This window comes from Tauraco erythrolophus, chromosome 6 (genome assembly GCF_009769465.1).
Source record: "Tauraco erythrolophus isolate bTauEry1 chromosome 6, bTauEry1.pri, whole genome shotgun sequence".
Classification (NCBI taxonomy): Eukaryota; Metazoa; Chordata; class Aves; order Musophagiformes; family Musophagidae; genus Tauraco; species Tauraco erythrolophus.
This window is the reverse complement of record NC_141470.1, coordinates 68,470,383-68,481,635: the sequence shown is the minus strand read 5'-3', so window position 1 is coordinate 68,481,635 and position 11,253 is coordinate 68,470,383.

Sequence of the window (11,253 nt, the reverse complement as noted above, 5' to 3'; positions counted from 1 at the left end):
CTCCAGCGTGTCCGCCACACCACACAGCTTGGTGTCATTAGCAAACTTGCTGGGGGTGCACTCCATCCCACTGTTCATGTTGCTGACAAAAATGTTAAACAGCACCATTAAAAGTGTGTAAAGGTGAGTAAAAAGGAGTGTTTGGTGGGTTATTTTCACCATACGTGTATCAGGTGTGGATAAACATGCAGATCCTCTTAATGCAAAGCCAAATCTCCTTTAGAAATTTTTTTGTTTCCTAGTACACTTGAGAAGCTGAATTTCATCTCCAAAATTTGTGTACCACACTGCTGCCCTTACCTGGGCTGCTTACCCCTGTGCACACAGGGATTTAAACAGCCAACAAAAACTAAAACCACCTTTCCTAAACCCCAGGGTATGTGTAATTTAAATGGTGTTCACAGCCCACTTTTCCAAAGACTGGCCCAACTTGCTTAGAAATGAATAGAAAATTATTTTTTTTTTAATTTAGAGGCTAAGGGAATGTTGCAGTTCTCAGACACAGCACCGTGTGTTCACTGGTCTCCGACTGCTCGGCTCACTGCAGATGTGTGGGTGAATTTTCAAACTGTTCTTTATCGTGAGCTTGAATGTTTAATTTGGGTGATTTAGGCTTGTCTGGCTCCTCCAACCACCCGCTCACCGGCATTGGTTTGGCTGTAAACACCTGGATACAGGACTGGGGGGTTCAGACTTCTCCACGTCCTTGCTCTGAATTCAGGGTGGTCACTCAAAAATCTCAGGGTACGGACCCCGTAGGAAGGATTTCTCTTTTCAAAACAAACTTTTCGTTCAAAGTAGCCAGTTCTTGCTCCGTGTTTAACACCTGGGCACCTTTTAAAGACAAAACTGACTGCAATTCAAGATTTTTCCCCTTGTGAAAGGCTCTGTAAAGCTTCCAACCCCTTTTCAGTCTGCTGGCTCCCATGACTGTGCCCCACATCGCTCTTTATCTAGTTCAACAAGTATTACCAGGCTGCTTCCCAAAGATCTGGAGTATCTACGATGCGTCTGAATTCTGCTGGGAGTCTGCTCCGCCGCTGCCTGCACCATCCAGCTCCTATGCATTAGGCGAATAATCTGCAGCGGTTTGGGCTGGCTGGCATGACTTGATAAGAGCTTTACATAGAAAGGAGGCAAGAGAAGGTTGGGATACACAGGTCTGATCTCTCTGCTTGGTTTTTAATAGGAAATAAGAGGAAAAGCAGGTAGACAAGGCTGTTCTGGTGGATAAAGCAGTACCATAGGGCGGAAGATAGAGAGCAAGGATGCATAAATCCCATATTTGTATGTGCTTTACACGCTAGAGTTACACCAAACCTGGTTAAATAGATTCTTCCTTGCCAGTAAGCGCTTGGTTACCCACCCCTCAAATTATCCCGCAGGGGTGGGGAAAAGGGAGAGGGATGGGGAGCGACTGGGAGAAGAAGGCGGCAGCAATGAGAAACCAGAGTTGTGGAGCTGATGAACTGTCTCCTGTGCATGGAGCTTGGAGCTCTGGCTGGTTTGCAGGGGGATTTTGCAGATAATCTGTGAGTGAAAAGCATGAAAACATGATGCCCGTTGCCAAGAGTTCAGGAGGGTCTGCACTGAAAGGGCAATGCTTAATTCAGCTGAGGGGCTGTGAATGAAGCTCTGGCTTCTGAGGAGATACCCGAAAGGGTTAAGAGGTGATGTCAGGAAGACTAACCGAGTAAAATTGAACTCTTGGTGCAGAATGGGCCACCGGACCCTATGGAATAACAGAAACAGGGTGAAAAAGCAGTCCTGGCTGCAGACCCGGTGTATGCCCTCCTCTGAGAAGATCGTATCCTTTGGCAAGGATATACATCTTGTGATGTATTTCTGCTGGGTTAGAGAGCTGAACCAGTGCCTGAAAGGTTCAGCTCGAGGAGGAAAGGCTGGAGGCAAAGGAAGGTGGACCTCTGTAAGTTGGCTGTGAAGAACCAAGCAAGCATCAGCCATCATGAGTAACTTCCCTCGGAGATAGTTCGGGTCTCACCTGAACACTGGCAGCACTAACTGCCCTCTCTGAGTGTCTTCCCATTGAGTAGCTTCCAACTCAGTTATAAAATAACCCAGATTTTAAACCCAGATTAAACCCTGCTCTTGTGTTCATCTCCTCTAGGAAGAAAAACACCTGCCCTTGAGCCTCTGGGTTTCTAGCCTCCTCTGATTAACCTTTCTTTCCCCATCGTGGTACAGCAGTGAGGACTCTTCCAGAGGAGCACAAAGGCAAAGGGGTTCCTCAAAAAGTACCCCTAAATTCTGTGTCTACCACATCCCCTGCTCCAACATGCACATGGCCAGGGAAGGACCACATCCTTCTCGTACTGGGTGCTCTGACCTGTCGCAGCACCGAGCCTCCTCTGCCATGGTTTAAGCAGGCAGAGAAATGTTTTTGTGTTTAAGAGCAGGGAATTAATCTACACCTGCCAAATCCTTCTTGGTAAAGAAGATTAAGCTTTACCAAGGAAACCTGAAATGATAAACCCTACTTTTCCATTTGAAAACTCCCTTGTTTCCTTTCAGTAAAGCTTATTCTTTCTTAAGAATGCTTTTGGGGTTATTGTCTGGCTCTGGCCAGTCACTGAAATAGGAAAAAATAATGAAAATTTGTGCAGAAGACCTTTCTCCTTCAGGTAGGAAGAGCCACTGTAGGAGGTGTGGGCTGCATCCCCTGAGCCAGCAGCATCTGCTCTGAAGCATTGTGGGGAGACGGATGCTCAGGGCTCCTTGCTCAAAGCCTCCACAAAGGCCACAGCTTTTACTTCATCTGCTTCAGTCCTGAAATATGATGGTGCTCAAGTCCCTCAAGAGACCCCTGAAGGGAACTTGAGCAGAAGTCCACATACATCTCTGAAAAACCACCATGGGAGAAATACGTTGGCTTTAAATGACAGAGGAGCTACAACTGTTAAACCTTTAGAAAACGTGTCTCTGCAGTAGAAGACATTGCAGGTTGGGAACCTGGGCAGAAGCTGAATAGCTTCAGATGATGCCATTTCAGGGGATGGGGAAAAAGCCCACGTGGTTCTTTCAAACCAGGCTCTGCTCTCTTGATCTTCCAGCACATTTAACCCAAGATGTCTATCTAGGAGAAAAGGCTGGGTTTCGTGTTAGCAGGCTTTAATGGTGTGGATAATGCGCCTGCTTCTCTAGGTGTTGGGTTACTGCCTGTCCTCTGAAAGCAAGAATATTTCTCCTCAAGGTTAAGAGCTTCATGTGTGTTTATTTGTCTGGTCACGAAAGTAAAACCTTTCTTCTCCTGACAGCTGGAAGGTGGTGGTTCTTTCTGTGCTGTGAAAAAAGCATCAGCAGAAAACCTGAGAGGATGTTGTTGACGTGTTTGGGGGTGGTTGTTTTCTTTTGCTGTCTGGGATCTTTTGGTTTGTCTTTTAAAAGAAGTCATGGTTCTTGGGCTCTTTGAAATGCACCGAGTTGGTGATTAAGTGGAGGAAGCATCCAGTCTCTGGGTGTGATTTGTATGCCAATCAGTGAAACCAGCGTCGCTGAATTCTATTGGACTTGGACATCAAAGCGGGCGGTTAGGGAATGGCGAGAAGATGATAGCCATGGGCCCGGGGAGCTGGTGGCGGTGGCTGGAGGCATCCTCGCAGGAGTGGAAGTCCCGGCGGTGAGCAGGGTAAGACTCGACTTTATACCTGACTCCATGGTGTTGTCTAATAGAGGAATCTGCATATGGTTGGCAAAATTCACCACTGAAGGGAAGTAACTTCGGGGAAAACGTTGTCCTAAAAGCATTTCATTATTTTTCTTATGACAGAAGCCGTCTGAATAGAAGCACTTTGGTACGTTGAGCCAAATTTTATCATGCCCTCCTCTCTGATTTTGCGAAAACTTCTTTGCTGAAACACCACAATTTCAAAAACAGCCCTTAATGACCATCAGTGCCATGAACCCCGAAGGCAAAGGGCCTCATTCTATACAAACAAGCAAAACAAACAGGTGGGGTTGCTGTAGGTGGGTGTTATTTTCTCACTAGGAGGCCTGAATCTGGACACATTTGGGTTAAGAGTAACAATTTTCTTTGGAACTTTTTGTTAGCAGGGATTCACTCCCTGCTCCAGATCTCGGTACCCCTCTCCAGTTCCTGGTGTGAGCACAAAGGCAGGTCTTATTGTGCTTAACTGGAACATCGGTTACAAAATCTGAGCACTTGAAAGGTGGAAAACAAAAGAGGTAAGACCTCTTTCATTTTAACTATTTCCCCATCACAACCACTTCCATGACTTCAATATAAACAACAGCCTTTTCCATCTCTACAGCTGCCTAATTTCAACCCAGACAGATAATTAGTGATCATAGAATCATAGAATCATAGAACGTGATCTTTGTTTTTTGTTTTCAGTGGATTTTTTTTTCAGTTTTTAATGTTTTGTAATAATTTTTCTTCTTCTTACACAGATGAAGACCAGGCTCCTACAATTTAAACAGCTGGATCAGAAAACTCACCAGTGCATTGCAACAAAAGAGTGACAACAGTAGCTAACCTTGCATTATGTGCAGCTGAACATCTCTTATCCCATGGTAAGTGAAGATGCATCACACTATGTCCCAGGTCCTTCAAGTCCCCTATCCAGAACATCTTTCTGTAGGACCCACAGTCCTACAGAGAGGAGACCAAACATCTGATCCTACAGCTGCAAAATCATAGGTTCTTCCACTTTACTTGAAGGGAAGCCCTTTGACACCTTCACAGACCAACAGACCCACTAAGACCACCATCAACCCCTACAAGCCTGGAGCTCCCACGAGGCCATAAAGCTCGTTCCTACTCTTGCACGTCATTAGCGACCTCCCATCGACACAAGCCGGTGCCCGCGTTCACCCGAGCCTGTGCCGTACCGAGGTCTTTAAGGGGGGTGGAAGTTGAGAGAAAGGAACTGATGAAACAGTGCCTCACTATCACTGTCCTGGAGTAAAACTGCTGTCCGGGTCTCCAGCACCAGCAGGACCACGATGGCTTTACCTCCTCATCACGCTCCTTCTCCAGGAGATGGCTTGTTTCATCTACCCCTGAAGCCATTCCTGTATATTAGATTCCATTGGGAAACATGGTTGCTTAAACATGGAAAAAGGGCTCTACTTGTTATAGTGTAAGAGTCAGTGCTGTGGTGTGAGATGCTGCAAACGCCCGGGCAGGACCCGTCCCCACTGCAGGGAGGTCAGAGCGGGCTCCCAGGGCCAAGAGCAGCATGTGGGTGTAAGAAAAGAGTTGGAAAGGGAGGAGCCCCTCGTCCTTAGAAACTGTAGAAGGTTGGCTGCCTTCAAAGCAATTTCCGAACATTAACTGAGCTGCACAAGATCCCTGCAGGTAGTTAATTAAGTATCATCTTCTTCTGAAAGATGGGAAGGAGGAGGAAAAAAAAAAAAAACAACTCTAAATGAGGGCACAGCAACGTAACATGCCTGAAGGATGAAGGAAACGGTTAGCAAAACCTGGAGCAGCAACGGGCTGTTCCCAGCTCCTCATCCTCGGCTTTGAAAAGAGGAGGCTGGGCAATTTCTTTTTTAGGAGGTGATGCTTCAGCAAAAAAGATTTAGGGGCTGCAGGAAGATTTTAGTCTTCTTGCTTCATGGCCACTTTCAGTCCTTTTGCTCGCAACAGCAAAGCGGACCTGGACAGCCTTGGGAATGAGAAAATTCGAAATAAAGGTTAAAAGCAAGAGTTACTGCAAATATTGGTTTTAAAGATCGAAGAACATGGTTTTTCTGCTCTAGCTTGAGAACAATAGTTTCTTCCACATTTTTGCTATTATTTTTAGTAACATCTAGCTAGATCATTGTTACAAATTAGCTTTACAAAAATAGTGACAATAACTTGTTGTGGCTGAAAACTGAGATCTCAATAAATTAAAACCAGAGAAAAACCCCAAACCAAAACCCTGCCCTTAACCTTGTTCTGATATTTTTTTGTTTTTTGGGTTTTTTTTTTTAAGAGTGGCCAGTTCTCAAGGAAAAGCGCAATTTTTTAAATTATGGTTTTTGCAAAGACGCATTTTGAACAAAATAAATTTTGCTCAAAACTCAACTTTGAAAAAACATCCAGTACCACAGTGGCACCGTATGCTAATTCTCCATCTGACATTAAAAAAAACTTTAAGTGTGTTATTTTACCAGTCCCCATCAACCTGAAGCAGTACTGGGCTCACAGTCACCGTGTAGTGCGACGTAGCGAAATGAAGCTTTTCGGTAGCTTTTTTTCAAGACAGAGGAGCACTGTAGGAAAAATCAGCTCCAGCAAGTCTCACAAGGGAGGCTTTGTGTGGCAAAAAGCTGTATTTTTAGGTCAGCTTGGCCAAACCGAGGGAGGTGGTTGGTGTGTCAAACAGAAGGGCCGGCCGGCTTCTAAGCTCAGCCTTTTTTTTGCGGTGCAGACAGAAATCCCGAGCCACGCTGGTTGCTTTCAGGTGGTGTTTGTAACTGGGATCAAGTGGCTACCAACGAGGGGCAAGTGGTTGGTCCTCGATGTTTAATGAAAGGTGTGCTTCTGCGTGGGGTGACTGCCAAGCTGATGCTTTCTTGCTCCTCTTTTCTCCCAGAATAGTTGTCATCTGGCATTTGAATTGAGTACGGAGTTAATGAAGTAAGTTCGGATGTTAAATCATGTGCTGCCTAAGCCAGGCAGAGACTTTAGAGGGAGATGAAGGAGGGGAAGAAATAGATGAACTGGGGGAAAGACAGAAGAGGAAGGAACCAAGGCTTTGTTTTGCAAGTGAGATGCGTTGATTTCTCCCATGTCCCTGCTCTCTGGAACGATGAAACGAGGTGCTCAAGGGATGGGGCAGGGAGGGAATTATAGCAAGGAACAACTCATCAAGTACATGCTGCTCTCCTGTCGGTGTGCCAAGTGATGTATTTACTTTCACCTCCGTTTTTGTGGATCGCTCAGCCAATGCTGGATGCACTAAGAGCCAGAGCCAGCACACGATTAAGCCTTTTTCCGAGTTGGATGAGGCTTTGAGCAACCTGGTGTAGTGGAGGGTGTCCCTGTCCATGGCAGGGGGGTTGGAACTAGATGATCTTTGAGGTCCCTTCCAACCCAAACCATTCTATGATTCTGCAGGAATTCACAGGATGAGCCATTCCCACAACATGTCAGTAGGTGGCAAAAAGCTACAACCCTTGTGCTAAGTGAGAAATAAATATTTTTCCTGCTCCTGCAAGAAGAAGAGGTATCTGTGGGGAGCTCCGTCCCGTCGGTGGAGATGGATCGTGTTCCCCCTGGGGTGGGAGGGGGAAGACATCCCAGAAAGAACATCCCGTATCTGGAGCAGGTAAAGAGGCTCAGAAGAGAAACAGGAGATGCCTCCCTCCTCTTAGTTCATCAGGGGACCCTTGTGCCATCACTTGACCTTGCTCAGGAATTATTTAAAGAAAGCTGGAAACCATAAGGGCTCCATTGCTGTTTCCAGCATTGGAAAACAACAGGTTTAGGGTTGTGCTATTGCGGCACAGTCTGAGGATACCTAGTTAGACAAACGAAAAACGTGTCACGCTTGGTATTTTTCGAGCTGATGATAATACTTTAATCTTCATGTACAGCCTGAAAGGGAGCTGCACAAGTCGATGTTCTGGGGCACTTTTCTCTCGTGGCTTTGTGTAAGAAGATTGAAGGAATCCCGGTCGCCTGTCACACACCTCGCAGAGAGGCACAACAGATCCAGGGTTTAATAAGGTTGGTGAATATATCCCAGTGCCTTTGATGGTGGGGTTTTTTTCTGCTTTTGAATGTGTGCGTGTGTTGGGGAAGGGAGGAGGATGTTGCATGATGCTGAAAACTTGCGTTCCTGAGGAGGTCCAATATCCTGAGCACCAGGTGGAAGATTAGAAAATCGCTTTAATCCAGACTACTCGATGAGATCCAGTTACAGCGTGGCTTTGTTCAACTTTATTTACCTAACACCTCTCTTTACTTAGTATAAGTAAATAATTTTTCTGTGCAGGGACAGTAACAGAGATATTACAGCAACCCTGGCTGCAAGGTCTCCGAAATGCCTTCTGCTTTTTGAAACACAGAGCTGAGGTTCACTGACATTTCCTCTTAAAAGCTGTACTACTGCTAGTGATTTGGCCACGTTAACCGCTGGTGCTGACTTCCCGCAGCTCGGCGGTCTGCTGCAGGCTGAGAATTACCATTTTGTTTTAACATTTCAGCAGAACCGGTTCAGCTAATCCTGAGCTGGAGGAACTTGGGTCACGCTGGGTAAGACCATACCACCAGTGAAATCATCTGACAATCATTTCACTGGGAAGATCAAATGTCCTTGTGCTTTGGGGCAGGGATCTATCTGCCCAGCATCTCCCCTTTCTTCAGGGCTGTGCCATTTGCTGATACCCGTAGCCACGTCATTAACCACATAAAATCTCCGTTCTTTCTCATTTTGGTGAAAACTGACAATGTGAATTCTCTGAAGGTGCTGCGACCGGGCTGAGCAGCCTCTGCCCCAGCACAGCTCCTACGTGGAGACACATTTAACCTGTAGGATGGGTCCAGCCTTGCTTTGAAGCTGTGTGGTACAGAAACACCTTCTTAGCCAGCAGGTAACTCACCCCATCTCAGGATAGACAGGGGGAAACGTCACCCCATGGAGATGCCCCCTACTCCTCCTCTTGTGCTCTCAGCTACAAACAGAGCTGGTGACTCTTTTATATTGGCTTCACAGCCCTTATATAGCCAGAATTAGGTCAGACAAATCCCACTCTACTTCCCTGCCCTGAAGCTTTCCCTCTTGGTTCTTCCTCCGTTGACTATGCATTGCCTCGTACCACCTAAATCAAACCCCATGCAGGTTTCCTCATCCTGTTCAGAGGAAAACAGCTCTGTAAAGTCTTCGTTGCTGAGTTGCAGCACATGCATTGTGGGTTTGTTTCCATCGTCTGTGATTTGTAGAAAACTCTAAGTTTCACTTTTAGTAATAGAGAAAACACTTTAATTTCCAGCCTCTGGAAAGGTTGTTAGAAACCGTGAGAAGAGGATGAGTTGCCATCTGCCTTTCTGCAGGTTACGATGAATTAACACAACTGAGAGCAGCGCCGTCAAACAATTTTGAGCACCAGGAGTAGAAAGCGGGTTTGCTGGTTTTATCTCCTCCATAAGAGTGAATTTTGCACACTGTAAATTGATAAATTAATAGTCAGTCTCTTCTCTGCACAGTTCGTGAGATGGATCGACTGGTCCACACGCTCTTCCCCGTGGGCAGCAGTCTTCCCCAATGCTGGCAACATGATTATTGGAAAACTAATCAGCTCTATCTGAGATAAATTGCATTTCCACCAATTATAACTTAATTGTTGACAGATGGGAACACAGAAGGGAGATGTGTCACATCATTAAGAGGACAGGTGTATAGACAAGTGCCAGATTAATTGTTCCAGCCCATTAAATCATTGACCTTTTCAGTGTACCCTCCACGTCGAATTCAAAGCTCTCACGATACTTCCAGCTCACACACGAAGACGGTGTTTATCAGCAAACTTCTCAGGGGCATTTTTTAAACACACAAACTCCAGACGTGGACTCATTAACCACGAGCCGTTCTTCTTTCTCATTAAGTTCTTTTTCTTCCTCCTTTTCTGTGTTGGGATTTGTTGTCTCAGCTTTTCCGTGAAATCATACACGGCATGTGGGCTTTCTCCGAAGAGCAATTTTCTCCATGAAGCATGTAGACAGGCTGTAATGGGCTATACATTTAGAGATGTCAAAAAGAGAGAGAGAGGTGAAATCAGGACAGAGAAGCTCAGTGCTGGGCAGCTCTGCTGGAGGATCCAGCTTTGATCTGGGGCTTTAGTTGTGATTTCCAACTCCTGCTCTGCCTGGAATTTTCAATAAAGACCGAGAGAGAGACAAATATCTAAATACCATTGAAACTGAGTCAGCCATGGGTGTCTAATTCCCCTAAATATGCGTAAAAATGTGTCTTCTGTTCTTTTTCTGGCTATGTAATCCAGGAAGCTGAGGATGCAGCACAGACACATCCAAAACAGCTTTGTGGGAGGTAGCGCAGTTTCGAGATAGTGACGCAGGACGTGCCTCATCTGTCCTGAGCTACCCAGACCCCACGCTGTCCTGGGTAATTGAGAACTGGCTCCAGATCTAGTTATTCTGGATGTTCTTACTTGAAAAATAAGAAATTAAGATTTCCAGCTGAAGGAAATTAAAATCACTGTGATGATAATTGTATTTGTTACTGCTGGAGTCCCTGTCCTGTGGCAATGAGGTGATTTGAAGATGTTTTATCCTTGGATAGGCTCTAAAGAGACCAAATGGAAACCAGCCTGGGGAGACAAGCAGGAGATATGAGGAGGAGTTAATGCCCTTCATCAGCTCTGCAACTTCAGAGGTAAAATTGACTCAGGCAGGTCTTTTTCCCAGGGCTGGGGTTGCTGGTGGGCTGTCTCCCCACCTTGTGCAGCACCAGTCCCCCACATATCCAGTTTGTCACATTAAAATAACTACATAACTGGAATCCCAGGGACTCACTGTGTTCCACAAAGCTGAAGCACCTTTACCACAGTGGTGTACGTGGACCTACAAAGACAACCAGATAGGAGACAGGAGAACTGGGTGAAGTTGCCTCTCAAATAACAAATGATTTTATAAGGAAAAGCTGATAGTTTTATGAAAAAAATACAGTTTAGGAGAGATGGAAACTGCAATCATTTCTTTGATAGACTGATACCCTTCATATAACCATTGTTTTCAATATACTTGGAAATGCCAGGTTGCAACGGGGCAGCTTGTTCAAATTCTCAGTGGATGCAGCAGCCTTGACCAGCACCACCAGAGTAGGTGTCTGCAGATGATGCCGGAGATCCCTCAGTTTCCACCGCTCACTGCGCAGCACTGAACCCCGGGCAGAGAAAACAAGTGAACGAAAGCCAGCTTTTTCAGAAAATTTGCCATAAAACCAGAAGTTAGTACTGAAGAAAGTGTATGTATTTCTGTGTCCAGGGCAGGAAAGGAGAGTCCAAAAAAAAAAAAAAGTCAAAAAGGAATTTTAGAAATGCCAAAATATTTATTTTAAAGACTTCCTAATGAATTGGGGTTTTGTTGCTTAGAAAAGGATATAAGGTTAAAAACAAGTTAAACAGAAAGGTCAAGTAACCTAAAGGCAAGCGAAAGTTTTCATTTCAGTTGGAACTTAATATTTGGGGTTAACCCAGAATATTTTCCAGCTTCTGCTTGTTTCTTTTGCCAGCCTCCTCCTCCTCCCTCTACCCCCATGT